We start from the raw sequence: 16299 nt of genomic DNA, 5'->3' as shown, positions 1-16299 counted from the left end.
TAAAATACATAAATAGAATGGTGACATGTAGGGCATACTGACTGTAACAGAAGGCATATCTTGAATTAACTCAGTGTTGCTCAGCATATAGGCAAAGACATAGAATTCTAGAAGGATGAACACGTTTGGATGGGGCGCGGGATGATGGGGAAGCTCCTGTAGATGGGATGCAGATCTAAAAGAGACAACTGAGGGTGCTGGGGAGATGGGAAAGGAGGGGAAGACTGAGTAGAATAGATGGAGCTCACAGAGAGGCTCCTTCTCTATGGACTGGGGCCTGACTGTCAGGAGCCAGACTTGGAAGTGCTGTCACTGCACACTCTTCCACACGTATTAAGTGGGGCATTTAAAATTGCAAGCGGATAATTCTATACCTGCCTTATGTAGCTGCTTTGAAGATTAATGAGGTAATGCTTAAAAAGTGCTGGGGCTAAAACGTTCAATATAAATGTTTATGTACTCTGCCAAGAAGAGCTCTCTTTCAGAGCTGGTGTTCTTAAAATAAATATAAACACCTAGTGTTCCTGGTGCCTTCATCCTATTATTAAGAAGCTACCACATTGGTAGCTGGACAAAATATTGATATTTGATCCTTTCTGATGTGTTTCTCATAGTTTCCCTAGGACATTCTCCACAGGGATGAGCCATGTCAGGTTGGGTCATATAGATGTAAAGTCAGGAGGACAAGCATCCAATCTGGAAGCCTCAGTCAGGGATAGGTTACACATTGATGCTCAAGACCCCAGTGCTTAAGAGCCCAGCGAAGCATATACATCCACACATTATTAGATCTAGATAGACCTAATTTTACTTTTGCATACATATGTATTTAGTGCAATTTTGAAAACTGTAAAACAGTCATTCATGATTTGATATTGGTTTTGTTTCTAATGATGTATTGGCATTAGGAAGAGGGGATTTATAGAGTACCTGGGGCACCTAAGGGTCATGATCCTGCCCTGGCCAGGAGAAAGAGCAGCAGGAGAGCCATCAGTGGCTCGCTCCTGTGGCTGCAGAAGAGGTCAGTGATTCCAAGTGGGGAAGATTTCCTGAGTGTATTCTGTAATTGTGTGGGTTTTTTTCCATGTCAGAGATCTATGCTTGATCTATACTTGGGTAATCAAAGAGGGAAACCTAGATCAAATCAACAACTTATATCTTATTCTGCAGCATGGCCTGAGGGAACAGCAGTGGTGTGATTGGGGAATTGCTAAGAAAGTAGCAATTTACCAGGGAGAATATAACAGATGAGAAAGACCTGGACCATTTTCTTATTTCACTGGACCACAGTTAGTAGAGAAGAGGAGATTAAAGGGAAGAACGGAGGTGTCCATTTCTATAAAACTAGGAAGTAAGGTGCAAATATTTTATTGGGGGGGGGGCGGGGCTTCTAGACAGAATAATAAAAGTTAGCAAATCTATTTCTTCTTTTCACCTAAGGGTAGGAACTGTTTTCTTAACCCTTTGCTTTTTTTCCTCCCAAATATTGGACTTTGCATTTTAAAGTAGAATAGCTAGAAATAATATACCAGAAAATTTTCTAGAAGGAAATTTCTGTCTTGCTTGTGCAGAAATCTAGATAATAGGTATGTTTAAATATATTACTAATGATACTGTAATTGCAATCACTTGGGTTTCAGAATGGGATGAAGGATTTTTGAGAAAGTTAAGGAGGATAGAGAAGGAGGCTGAACATGGCATAGGTCTGCTAATAAGGGGGTTGTTTGGAGGAGGGAAAGTGGGTCTCTAACTCATCTGGGAAACAAGCCAGAACCACCTGTCTTTTTGTTCTTGCTAGTCTGCAAGAACCTCTGCTTGCCCACAGAGGAAACTTGACAACACTTTGGCCTATAAACACCAGCATACCAACTGTACTAAATCTCTGCGCAGCTATTTTGGGTAAGCTAGAGGAAAAATAGCAGACTGCATAGGAGGAAGCTTGGGGGCCCGCCAAGGCCATGACGTACAGGTTTCCAAGCAAAGCTATGGATGAATCAGAAAAAGCATGTGTGAGTCAGATTCAGATACAAGGCTTCCTGTTCTTGAGTTTCTCCGCGTACATCACAGGAAGAAGTGGTAAGGATTCACAGTGACTTTCCACCTTTCAGAGGTCATCCAACCGACCATCAAACCGTATTTTGTAGAAGTTTTATGAAACCTAGAAGGAGATCTTGGTGGAGGTGTTCTCTATATTCTTTTTACTTTACCATTTGGCTATTTAACAACTCATATACCCTTTTCAATGAAGCTAAAGATTCCCAGTGGAGAAATAATTAAAGCCACTGGTATTTTCCTAAAGCTGTTTCATGTTTCAACAGCTCCAGTGAGTGGCTGCACAGCAGTAGCACTCAAACTGCTGTTAGCTTGGAAAATAAAGAGACTTTGAAAAAGAATATTTTTCTTGTGTTAGGTTGTTCCCAGTTTTGACCTGATAGCTGGGTGAGTGGTTTATTTTTCTTTTATCAGATGGGGATGGAATTGGTAGCAGGTCATCTACTGGATATTAAATAAAAGAACTCAGAAAAAAAGTCACCAAAGTGCAAACCCACATGTAAATAAATCTAGAGGCCTCTCTCTACTTTTTTCTTGTTTTTCATAGGAAGGATCCAGGTTATATCTGTCAAAATCGCAGAGCTTTTCAGAAAAATGGTTTTGTATCCTAAATGGCGAGGTGAGCCTTGGATGTGATTTGAACAATGAGTGTTTTAAATATAAGCATTTTAGGAACATGTTTCTTCTTTGTTCAGGGGAACATCTGAACCAAGGTTCAATAAATTCAAATGTTCGGTAATGAGGTGATGCCATCTTAAAATCTTTGGGGAGGAAATATTTCTCCTACCCTGGTAAGTTCTTTGGGTGGTCTAATAATCAAATTAATAGAAGACAGGTTAGTGGGAGTAAGAAACAAACTTAATTTCATATAGATGGGGGCTCCATAAGAATATGGAGGCCCACAGGCAGGCAGGTAATTGGCACTTATGTGCCATTCTGAACTAAGGAGGAGTAGGAGTAGGAGTCTGGGATGTCAAAGGGGAGGAAGGCAATTCACAGGAGATGGAATAAAAAATGTTTGTTGTGACATGCAGAGACAATGGGACACAGAGAGGACTGGTCTCTAAGCCCTGAGGAGTGCCTCTACCATATGGAGCCCACACCCTTTGTAGTTATCTCTAGTGCTCTTCCTGGCCCTGGCCCTTTACCTGAAATATTTTAGATAGTTAAGGGGGAGGTAAAATGTGCTGCATGAGAGCTGTGGGCCTCAATTCTCTTCACTTCAAAATAATCTATGTGCCAGGGTGTCACATTTTATGGAGCCTCCTGAACCCCTACAAAAACCATACAGTTATTACTTTAAAGTATGAAATTTTCATATAAATTAAGGCCATATTTTTAAGACCAATTGTATTAGTCAGCTGTGGCTGCCATAATAAATACCATAGATAGGATGGCTTAAACAACAGGCATTTATTTCTCACAGTTCTGGAGGCGAGACATTTATGATCAAGGTGCCAGCTGGCCTGGTTACTGATTAGAGCTCTCTTCTTGGTTGCAGACAGCCAGCTTCTCCCCGTGTCCTCATATGGTGGAGAAAGAGAGAGAGAGAGAGGGAGGGAGAGAGAGAAAGAGAGAGAGAGAGAGAGAGAGAGAGAGAGAGAGAGAGAGAGAGAGAGAGATTCCTTTGGTGTATCTACTTTTATAAAAATACCAGTTCTATGGAATCAGGGCTTCACCCTTATGCTGTCCTTTAACCTTAATCAGCTCTTTAAAAGGCCCTGTTTCCAATATAGTCACATGGGCTTAGTGCTTCAACATGCATTTTGGGAAGGACACAATTCAGGCCACAGCTCCAATTGAGGGCAGTGTGAAACCTTTCAAGGGAAGTAAGCAGAAAGAGATTGTTCAAGGGCCACATAGAAGTAAAAAACTACTTAGTTTTGATGTTTTCATGTGTGGAGGATGTGTACCTTCTTTGCTCATACTGCCAATGCAGTTAAAGTTAAAAAAAAGGAAATATAAAATAGTCATTATTTCAAGGACTTGTTTGAACTAAAGGAGGAGGAGGAGAGTGAGAGAAGAGAAATTTTGATAAAGAAATAAATGGAGACAAAAATGGTCTCAGAGAAGGAAAGATCCTGGGGAGAGAGGAGAGACCCATGTTAGAGGGTAGATGATGGAGGTTCATGGAAGGATCATTCAATGAGTGGGGAAGCTGAAGGATGAGCCTGAGGCTATCTTGCACAGGTGTTAATAGAAGTTCTGCTGTCAAGTGCCTGGGTTTAAAACCTGCCCAGTCTCACCAATTATTCGCTGTGTGACCTTGAGCAAATTACTTTATCTCGCTGAGCCCCATTTCTCAATTGTAATGCTTCTCTCATGATATTACTGTAAGGGTTAAATGAGATAATAGTTTGTGCCTGACAAATAGTAAGAGCTTAATAAATGTTGCTGTTCTTATTACCACTTGTCTCCCTTTGACATAGGATCTGTACTGCTGTTGATAGTTCCTTACGTGGGGGTCATGCTCAGGTTATTTTTGCTCTGTGACCTGGAATCTGCTCCCTGTGCTGGTTATGGACTCTGATTTATCTTGCATATTAGCATCACCTTACATCTTGATTTAACGTGGACACTCTCTAAACTCCTCCTACCCCAGGATTAAAGTTAGTAACGATGGTATCCTTGATGGCAAGACTCTGACTTATTGAGGCTCATTACATTTGAGGCTCAATAAAGATCTCTTAATGGATAAATATCACTTGTTATATCCATTCATGTATTTAAAAGGATGATTTAGCTGTTGTATTTGAAGTACTTTGAATCTATTTGTGTTAAAAATGATTTTAATTGCCTGGCTGGTGTGGCTCAGTGGTTGAGCTTCAACCTATGAACCAGGAGGTCACAGTTGAACTCCTGGTCAGGGCACATGCCTAGGTTGCCAGCTTGATCCCCAGTAGAGGGTGTGCAGGAGGCAGCAGATCAAAGATTCTCTCTCATCATTGATGTTTCTATCTTTTTCTCCCTCTCCCTTCTTCTCTGAAATCAATGAAAAAATATTAAGAAAGGAAAATAAATGATTTGGACAAATTACAAATTTTCTTTATCTTAATTGTCCTCTTTATTAAAGTGCTATTCAAGATGTTTTGTGAAATCTGATTCACCAAATGAGTAGAAGGTCTTGCTATTCTTCTTTTCTTGCCTTTTTAAACTCCCAAGTTCCTGTGTTTAGAGAGAGGCAGTTCCTTTGGGGACTTCATCTTTTGACCGGAAGCAGAAAATCTCAGGGACCTGCTTTTGAGGAACTTGCAATTCTGTTTAACATGATGCTGCTGGGAGAGTTGGCTACGAGACTTGAGAGATGCCTGTTCCTCAGCCTGTTGTTCTCTGGCCTGCAGTCCTGATTAGTGCAGCCCTGCATGTGCTTTAGAATGTGTGAAAGGTATATAGGTGACTGGAGGCGTGACAAAGAAACATGGTTCTTTTATTCACCTTCATGCCTCCTTATTTTCTGTTCTCATTTTTATTTTCTCATATATTTTCTTTCTCGTGGCCTTTGCTTCTTCCACTTACTGCTACATTTCAAAAAGCATGGCCTGTTTGGATTGTAACATTAGTTCTGAGAAGATACTCATAACCCAGGCAGTGGAGAGAAGGTATGCAGACGAACAGAACAATAAAAAGAAGGCATTTCAAGTGCATATGAATCTAAAACTATGCTTCTGCTTATTTTTACCTCTATGGATACTTTGCTTCTACTGATAAAACTACAGCAGATACTGTGTAGGTTTATTTTATAGAGTGATCCCCTTTCTCTTTGACTTTTAAATTCTCCCTCTCTCTACTATTGGCCATACTCAAGATTATGTATTCATACACTATTACCATGTCTGTATGAATAAATGTGCCTATCCGATATATTACACTAGTAATCTGATCATCTGAATCTTACCTGGGGCGTGGGGGTGGCAGGATAGGGGACTTAGGGGGACAGACTTCGTAAGTTATGGGAGGGCAGGGAGGAGAACTTGGGTTACAGAGCACAGTAGTTCCCCTGAGAACTATTTACTAGTATCCCCATTGTGACTGTTTGCATTCCCTGTGAAGCTTCTGTTTCTCCCTTTCTGCCTTTCTCATTTTCTCAGCCGCTCTTCTCCTAGGCTTGGCCTGGCTGCAGATTTCTGGGTTGTAGTTCTATGCCCCTCTGCTTCCTGCAAGGAGCAGCTCCCCTGGACTGACTGGGCGGCTCTGCACTGGGGATGTGGCAGGCACACTTTCTCTACTATCAGTCTCCTGTTCAGTTAGAGCTGCATGACAGGCCGAGGGAGTGTCTACAGCAGTGGTTCTCAACCTTCCTAATGCCGCGACCCTTTAATACAGTTCCTCATGTTGTGGTGACCCCCAACCATAAAATTATTTTCGTTGCTACTTCATTACTGTAATTTTGCTATGTTATGAATCGTAATGTAAATATCTGATATGCAGGATGTATTTTCATTGTTACAAATTGAACATAATTTAAGCATAGTAATTAATCACAAAAACAATATGTAATTATATATGTGTTTTCTGATGGTCTTAGGCGACCCCTGTGAAAGGGTCGTTTGACCCCCAAAGGGGTCGCGACCCACAGGTTGAGAACGGCTGGTCTACTGTCTCACTGGGGAGTGACAGCAGAAACCTGCTTTTTTGTCTGGTGACCCTACAGGGGCTTCTCCATCAGGATTTGAATCTCTGGTGCACAACTCGCTGCATCTCATTCTCCGCTAATTTGCATCTTAAGCGAAGCATCCTCCTTTCTAGTCATCCATATTTATGATCCATCAGAGTCCATGGGTGACTCTTTTCAGAGCAGTTTCCCAGTGCCATCAGTCTCTGTATTCCAAATTAGGGCCACCCTGATAAATAGGCAAACAGTTTAGCAGATTTCAAAGATGGATGGATAAATAAGGGTAAATAAGAATAAAATAACACTGGTAGTGAAGCCAACTTAGAGAAAAAAATGCACATTTTATGTCAACATCTGTCACCTAAAATTATAGTAATAAAAAGTACCTTAATATGTGTATAGTATTTCAAAACATAGCAAGCACTTTCACATGCATTTTTTTCATTTTTTAAAAACTGTGAAGTTTGGCAGAATGGGAATACAGATGAGAGGACTATCAGAGAGATAAAAGACTTATCAAAAAGCTCCAGAGCAGACAGACCCAAAACCCTAACTTCCTGTGTCCTAGTCTTGCACTCTTGTCATTATAAAATGTTGTTTGATAGAGTGAATAATTTTAGGCCTGACAAAAGCTAATGAACTAAATTGAAACTCCACACTAGGTACTGTGTTAGGTTCCAGGGACACAAAGTTGGAGAGGAACTCAACCTTCACATTTGAACTGCTTACTAGTTTTGCCACCAATATTTCTTCTCAGAGACTGGCCTGGGTAGTGTGGCTTGGATACATAATTTAGCCTCATCTGTCTCCGACAGCATTCTAAGATGGAACTAGCTCCTGTGCTAGAACTGGTGGTGCGTGTTTTCTACTAAAGCAAGAAGGACTTGCATCCTATACAGTTTCTACTCTTAGATGAGCAGGGATGACTCTTTTCATATGCTCATGAAGATGAATCCTAAGGAAGCCTGGATGGCAGTGTGGCCATCTTTACTGCCTGGGAGGATATACTTGACCTGGTAAGCTAAGTGTGGTTCTGTGGGGACTGAGAGTATGTGTGAGAGAGAGAGTTGGAAAGGAGGGGGAGAGGTTGAAATCTATGGTTTAGACTGGTCTTAAGAGATACTGTATGCTGCTTGATCCTTATTGGAAGGTTCTCCTCTATCTTGAAAAAATATATTTCTTACCTTGTTGCTATGACCATCTGATTTCTCTTCTTTCTCCTTTGGATAATGGTCTATAGTTTTAACTCCATTTTTGAACTCTCAATTCCTTCTTGTTAGCATAAAAAATGGCTTCCCCCTGCTCATTTCTTACATTCTCAAAGGTACAAGTGACCTAATTGCTAAAATAAATGCCAATTTTTTTCTGTTGTCATTTTCTTTGACCTCGACATAGTAGCAGACAGAAATTATTAAGCCCTCTTTCTTAAAACTATGCTTTTGACTTACACGTTCCCTCTCCCACAAGTTTTTTTTCTTTTCTGCACCTCACCAATCATATTCCTGCTATAAGCTTAAATGTGGAACCACTAGATTCAATTCTCTCTATTGTCTGTACTTTCATTAGATATTTCTTTATATCTAGTCATTGAATAATTATCCATATATCAGTAGAGCCTGCTATACCACTTCAGATAGATTATCTACTACTTCTTCCAAAATACCAATATTTAAGAAGTCCCCAAATTCACATATTAAAAATAAAACTCAAATCAGCAAAGTAATAAAAAAAGTGTCGTCTGTCCTATTCTAAGCCTTTTCTTGTATTTGCTATCTTGTTACTACTGTAACCATCTACCCCAAGTTAGAATTGAGACAACTTGAACTCCTTTCTCATATTCCAAATGCAGTTATTTGCTAAAACTAATCTAATTCTTAGGTGTCTCTCCAAGCTCCTGCCATCATTCCCAGTTTATTATCCTGGCTTTATTACTTTTCTCTTAGACGATTGCAACAACTTTCTAACTTTCCTCTAATTTACTTGTAACTTTTCATATGGCTGTGACTTTGTCTCCAAGAAGATAGAATTCTTATAAAAATATATTTATTGTAATAACCAGGACAGTTCCTTATGCATGGTAGGAACCCAGTAAATAAATATTTGTGAATTTTTTAAAAAATATTTTTTATTTTTAATTATAGTTGATGTACAATATTATATTAGTTTTAGGTGTATACCCAGTGGTTATATAACTTACTCAGTGATGACCCTGATTAATCTAGTACCCACCTGACACCATACATAGTTAGTACAATATTACTGACTATATTCCCTTTGCTGTACTTTACCTCCCTGTGACTATTCTGTAACTACCAATTTGCACTTCTTAATTCCTTCACCTTTTCCATCAAACTCCCCACAACCCCTCCCTCTGGCAACTGTATCAAAATGTCCTCTTTATCTATGAATCTGTTTCTGTTCTGTTTATTTTGATATTTTAGATTCCACATGTAAGTGAAAGCATATGGCCTTTGTCTTCCTCTGTCTGACTTATTTCACTCAGCACAATACCATCTAGGGTCCATCCATGTTGCAGATGGAAAGATTTTATTCCTTTTAATAGCTGAGTAATATTCTATTGTATATATGCTCCATTTTTTTATCCATTCATCTACTGATGGACAATTAGGTTGCTTCCATATTTTGGCTATTGTAAATTATGATGTAATAAACATATGGATGTATATTTCTTTTTGAATTAGTGTTTTGGATTTCTTTAGATAAGTACCCAGAAGTGGAATTATTGGATTCTTCTTTGTCTCTTGTTTAAAGTCTGTTTTGTCTGGTACAAGTATTGCTATTTCAGGTTCTTTGTTTGCTTTCATGTTCATGAAGTAATTTTTTCCATCCCTTTACTTTCAGTCTTTTGCTAGTGCCAGGACTGGGATCACTTAATGAGAGTTACATGACATGCCAAGGACAGATGCTGCTTGTTTGAGAGATTTTAGGAAAGTCCAGAGCATGAACCAAGCCTGCCATTTGTATGGTGAAGCCACTGGAAATGGCTTGAGTGGGCCCTAAAATTGGGTGGGGTGGGGCCTCAGGGAATCACTGGGGTGGGGCAAACAACATGAGCCAGGTTGATGGAAACTCAGATATGGCACCCACCTGCCAGCTCTGTAGGAAAGGAACCATGGCCTCTCACCCTGATGCCAAAAAACTCATTTCCTCCCCGTATGTTTTTGGTGCCTTTTGAGCTGCTGCCCCAGTGCTAGAGCCCAGAGTGAGTAAGTCTGAGTAAGTCTATGTGTGGGCCTTTTAAGAGGAATACCTGGGACTCCAACAGACCTTTGTCAACCTCAGCCACAATCCATGCTAGTTTTTACAGCCAGAAGTTATGGGGCCTTCTTTTCCTGGCACTGAAACCCTGGGCTGGGGGAGCCTGATGTGGGATTGGGGCCCCTCGCTCCTTCCTCTGCAGCTAAGAAAGCCCTCCCTCCAATTTTTATCTGCCACATGTGGGTGTGGGACCCACTTGCTCTGAATCTCTGCCCCTTCTACCAGTCTTGATGTGACTTCTGTATATCCTTAATTGTAGGACTTCAGTTCAGCTAGATTTCAGATGTTTCTGAATGATGATTGTTCTGTTGTTTAGCTGTAATTTTGATGTGGTTGTGGGAAGATTCAAGTACTGCATTTACCTACACTGCTATCTTGACCAGAATCCTACAACTAAAAAAAATTACAGTTGGGTTTCTTTTACTAGTAAGTTAAGAATGGCCTTGCGCTAACTGGTTTAGCTCAGTGGATAGAGCGTCAGCCTGCGGACTGAAAGGTCCCAGGTTTGGTTCCGGTCAAGGGCATGTACCTTGGTTGTGGGCACATCCCTAGTAGCAGGTGTGCAGGAGGCAGCTGATCGATGTTTCTAATTCTCTATCCCTCTCCCTTCCTCTCTGTGAAAAATCAATAAAATATTTAAAAAAAAAGAATGGCCTAGAGGCAAGCTGGGTCTTTCCAGGAAGAATTTTGATTGAATTTTCCTCTCTCTTCCTTGGCATAGAATGCTATTCAGGCCTAATCTCAGGCTTTTTCAGTGTGGTGGGGAAAGGCTTATTTACTGGACATCTCTAGCTGATAGCACCAACTTTTTGGATTGTGTTGTAATATTAAGCATATATCAAATTGCATTATGAATATGCCCTACTTCTATATGAAATCTTCTTTAAGCTATAAATATTCATATTATCAGTATTTACATATTTAAATCAACTTACATTATGAGAACTACACAATGCATTATGGGTATGTGATGCTTCCATGTGAAATATGCAAATATAATCTACTTTGTACCAGGGTTAAAATGTTTCTTGGCACTACTGATAGAACTTGGGTAACCATCTGATAATAGGTGGCTGAATGAGTGTAGGTACAGCATATTCTTTTACATGTGGGTCAGGTTTTTAAATGAACAAATGGGGCAAAAATTGCATTGAATCAAAATAAAACTAAAATTCTCTTAGGAAGTTATTTATGAGAGATGGACATAACCTATTGCCTCATTGAGTCCCAAATATCTGTATTTTCCTCCCAGTGTTTTAATTTTTTTCTTTGAGAAACAGATGACTAGCTAACTTTTTTTTTTTACAGGACACACTAAAATGAAAATGCATATTGTTAAACCTCAGAATCATCCTCAGCAGGATGGGATGCTCAGATGTCTAAAAGCATGCATGAAGTATGACAACAGGAGGGTCCTGGAGCACCATCTCCTGTTTCTAGCATCCTCGTCTACCATGTGTGCTCACTGAGTGGAAAGTGGGGAAAATCACTGGCCCGTTTTACTTTTCAAATTGTTGAATGCATATAATTAATTTTTCTAATAAGTTGAATGAGCTTGGGCTGCAACACATGAAACATTCGATCATTTATGCATAGAATAGATTTTGGCAATGCTGATAATTATTTTAAATATTTTCTTATTGATTTTTAGAGAGAGAGGAAGGGAGAGGGATAGAGAGATAGAAAATTGACGTGCTAGATAAACATTGGCTGGCTGCCTCCTGCACACCCTCTATTGGGGATGGAGCCCACAACCCAGGCATGTGCCCTGATCAAGAATGGAACTAGGGACTTCTTGGTTCATGGGTCGATGCTCAACCACTGAGCTACACTGGCCGAGCACTCCTGATAATTTTTAAATGAAGTAATTAAATGCTATTTACTGCTTGATTTGTGTTCAGAACTCTTCTAACATCTGAAACAGCTTTTAACTTTTCATCATTAGCAATGAGTCTTGAAGATGAGACATTAAATTTAGATTCTTTCAGAAGTTAAAGATCACATGGTCTTTATTATCATTTTTTTTTTTTTTAAATAAAGAGGGATGTGTCACATCCCCTTCAGGACCCTGGCCACACTAACACAGGCATATGATATTATATTCTAAAATATTTCAGCTTCATAAATTATATCTTTAAAAAGGTATAACTATTGAATTTACTTTCATTAAATAGCTCAGTTTCTTCTAGAATATTGTAATTTACTGTTAAATAATGGTTATATTTTACCTCAAGTTTCTGAATGTGATGCAACATTCCAACATTCTATACTAAGGAATTGCTAATAGAAGATGAATTATAATTATCCAAGTAACTTTTTAACCTGGTCAAATTTTTAAAAAAATAAGTGGGTGTGAGGTTCAATGGGACCAAAGGTAATTAATGTTTTCCAGCAGTAAGCATGATATATACTTGCTTGTTAAGTCAATTACATCAAGAAAAAACTTGAATGTGAAGTGAGGGTGTACTATAAGTAAATTGCAAATAGCATCCATGTGACAGATTAACTAATTTGCCACTTGTTATTCCAGCAAGATTTGAAAAATTAGATAGCTGAAGTTGCTGTAAGGAACACAGTTTACTGTAGAGATGCCCCAAGAGAAAACTTTAAACCTCAGCTTTTCCTGTTGGGTTTTTGTCAAGTAGTCACCTGGGGTCTGTTTTAAAACCATCTGTGATCATTCACACTAAAACAATAATTGTATAGAAAAATTAGAAACAATTAAACACTCTGCTTCTTAGTAATACAGTGCTATATGCTTCAAATCTGCAAATACTTGCTGCAAAGTAACTGTGATATTGGCCTAAAATCTATTCTCTATATATATATAAAAGCCTAAGCAACTGCTCGAATGGTTGACCAGTAGCCATGATGCGCACTGACCACCAGGGCGCAGACACTCAGTGCAGGAGCTACCCCCTGGTGGTCAGTGAACTCCCACAGCAGGAGCGCTGCTCAGTTGACCAATGGGCGCCAGACGCCGGGCTCATGACTGGTGAGCACAGCTGCAGTGGCACCAGCCTCGCCCTCAGATACTCCCCCTGTGCGCCCCTCCCTGATCTGGACCTGGGCTGGGATCAGGACTGGGATCAGGACCGGCATCAGGACTCACTGGGTGCAAACCCATGGCCGCTTCTCGGTCATGGGCGTGCCGGTATTGCCCTAGGACGGGCGCGCGAAACCACAGCGGAGCGTCATCGAGCCTACCAAGTGGTGGCAGGCGGCAGGCGCAGCTGGGGCCGGCCTGGCCCGGGCTAGGGCTCCTACCTGGCTGCCTGCTGCTTTGCGCACTACTACATCTCTCGGGGGGATGTAGGACTGCTGGTTTAGGCCGATCCCCGAAGGCCAGGCCGAGGGACCCTACCAGTGCATGAATCCGTGCACTGGGCCTCTAGTATGAGCATAATAGGAAAATCCATGGAAGAAATGACAGCATTCTCAGTTGAACTGAAATTTAATGAGGGCAGTGGAGAGATGTAATTGTGTGTTCTATCTGACTCAACTTTTAATTTAACTGAAATCTTTAGCATGTGTTTTCAAGTTATTGGTACTTAGTAAAATAAGTTACAGTTTTTACTTGGTGTTAAAAAAAAAAAAAGAATTGAACCAAAGTTGGAAAAATAAAAATTTTACTACATGGTTCATACTTTTATATTTACACTGTCAGGAAGTTTGAAGATGAGAAATTTAATTTATTTAAGTTAATTATTGTTGATTTAATAGTATCTAAAGATAAATACTCTCATGATTTATTATTTAATTGATTGTGGGTCCTCTTGACTAATATACTCTTATGTAGTATTTAGATGGAATGGTTTTCTCAGATGTGTTTTTAACCTTTGACATTTATTTTTGAAAAATGTGTGTGTGTGTGTGTGTGTGTGTGTGTGTGTGTTTATTGATTTCAGAGAGAAGAAGGGAGAGGGAGAGAGATAGAAACATCAATGATGAGAGAGAATCATTGATTGGCTGCCTCCTGCAAGCCCTCTATTTGGGATCGAGCCCACAACCTGGGCATGTGCCCTGACTGGGAATTGAACCCTGACTCCTGGTTCATGGGTCGACACACAACCAGTGAGCCACACTGGCCGGGTTAACCTTTGACATTTATTGAAGAAATTGAAAGTGTCTCTGGAAGATGATAAAGTATTTCATGATTACAAGTAGTTGTGTGTTTTTTTAAAGTTTGATTTCCTGTCACCAATACTCAATTTATTCATATATATATGTATATATGTATACACACACATTATAATCTTACTTATTTACTGAATTGATTTTGCTAGCTACACTTAATTTTTCAAAGTTAACCAAGTTCCCTTTCAGCTGGGAATTGTTTAGAGCAGGCTCTGTAAAAAGACTATTAGATTCCTGAGTAGAATCTATTTCACCACTGAACTTCCCATAAAAATATTCTACAACAGTGCATAGCATCTAATAAAAGAGAAACATGGTGATTGGCTTACCACCGCTACCCTTCCCATTGGCTAATCAGGGTGATATGCAAATTAACTGCCTGCCAGGATGGCAGGTTAACCGCCAACAAAGATGGCGGTTAATTTGCATACACAGCCGCAATGCTGGGAGGCGAAAGGGATGGGAAACCCAGCCGGCAGGCAAGAGGTGGGGCAGGCAAGAGGTGGGGCAGGCAAAGACTCCGGTGATCAGTGATTGCGTTGTGGATTGGAGGCAGAGAGAGCTGCTTCCCCATGATCGCCATGGCGATTGGGGGCAGAGAGAGCCGCTGGGCAGGCCAGCCGGCACTCCCGGATCCCCCTGGGCTGTGGGTGCCGACTGGCCTGCTACCCCCCTGATCGCCATGGCGATTGGGGGCAGAGAGAGCCGCTGGGCAGGCCAGCCAGCACCCCCGGACCCCTGGGGCTGTGGGTGCCGACTGCCCTGCTACCCGGTGATCGCCATGGCGATCGGGGGCAAAGAGAGCCCCTGCGCAGGCCAGCCAGCACTCCTGGACCCTCCCAAGCGTGGGTGCCGGCTGGCCTGCTACCCGGTGATCCCCGTGGAAAGAAGACCTTCCAGGCCTGTCCAAGGAAGGTTTGCATTTAAAACTAAGTGGGGTGGTCCGGAACTGCGCAGCACTGACAGCCAGGGCAGCCTCTGCCTCAGTGGCACATCTGCGGCTTGAAGTGTGGGGGGTGAGGGCCATGCAAGCCAGAGGCTTTGGCTGCAATGGTCAGATAATTTCAGCTCCAAGGCAGGCGCAATCAGGGAAGCCATGGGGACCTTCACAAAAAAGGAGAAGGCTGAAGAGGAAGGATACTTCCCAGAGCGGATTAAAGAACAGCTGGCAGCCTTGAAGAAACAACATGAAGAAGAGATCACTCATCATAAAAAGGAGATTGAGCGTCTGCAGAAAGAAATTGAGCAGCACAAGCAGAACATTAAGAAACTGAAAGATCATGATACTGCGGCAGTATCAGGGTGAGGGGACAGCCATATTTGTCACTGCGCCGGAGCTGTCAACAAAAAGTGTGCGGGAGCTGGGCAGGCGCACAGACAGGCACACAGACCCCAGGCCCACCTCGCCACCGCCTGGCCTCACCACCACCACTGCCAATGCCATCTCATGGGGCCCGCGCCCCGCAGCGGGAGGGGGGGGCGGTATGTCTTACAAACCGAACTTGACCATGCACATGCCCGCCACCTCCATCAAGGCCTCTGGGAGCGTTCACCCGCCTTCCACCAGCATGGCAGCATCTTCCCAGTGCCGCCAGGTGCTGAGTGACTAGGACCACCATCTCTAACACGCAGGGAACAGAGAACAGCCAGGTGCCCCAGAGCAAATATGCTGAGCTGCTGGTCATCATTGAAGAACTAGGGAAGGAGATCTGACTCACATAAGCGGGCAGCAAGAGCGCGATGGAGAGACTGAAACGAGGCATCATCCACACGACAGGGCTGGTTCGGGAGTGCTTGGCCGAGATGAAGCGGAACACCAGGTCCTAGCCCCTAAGTCAGCATGAAAGGCTTTCCCTCTTCTTCCAAGAAGTGACAGCTCATGCTTGCACCCCCTTCAGATGAAACTTGGTTTCAAAATGGTAACAGCTTGGTTTCTCCTCCCCGTGCCCCTCCTATGGTTCATCAGGCTCTGAACCTCCCATCGCTGAGATGGAGAAGAGATTTTTGCAGTTACTAGATTTACATATTAGTTAGAAACTACCCAGGGCATTTTGTGTGGTGTTTTTTAAGCATTGATTTACATGATGCATGTCAGTTACCTATCACAGCAAACTGTAGTTGGCCTCCCAGATATGTGTTTCTCTTCTGGATACATTTCTGTTACTCACATGGTTCTTTATGTTTCTCTTCTGAGCTGATCCAACTCTGAGGGTTTGTTT

At 41.7% G+C, this 16299-nt stretch overlaps 1 long non-coding RNA gene and 1 pseudogene across 1 annotated transcript in view; both read left to right on the top strand.

The window, feature by feature from the left end:
* The window catches only part of LOC118656968, a 198134-nt gene that overhangs the window by 168327 nt on the left and 13508 nt on the right, over nt 1-16299 (top strand). The gene's annotated exons all lie outside the window — the stretch shown is intronic.
* LOC118656967 lies at nt 15565-16016 on the top strand (annotated as a pseudogene).

This window comes from Myotis myotis, unplaced genomic scaffold (assembly GCF_014108235.1).
Source record: "Myotis myotis isolate mMyoMyo1 unplaced genomic scaffold, mMyoMyo1.p scaffold_m19_p_5, whole genome shotgun sequence".
Classification (NCBI taxonomy): Eukaryota; Metazoa; Chordata; class Mammalia; order Chiroptera; family Vespertilionidae; genus Myotis; species Myotis myotis.
The sequence above is the reverse complement of the archived record's forward strand: the minus strand, read 5'-3'. Positions and strand labels throughout refer to the sequence as shown.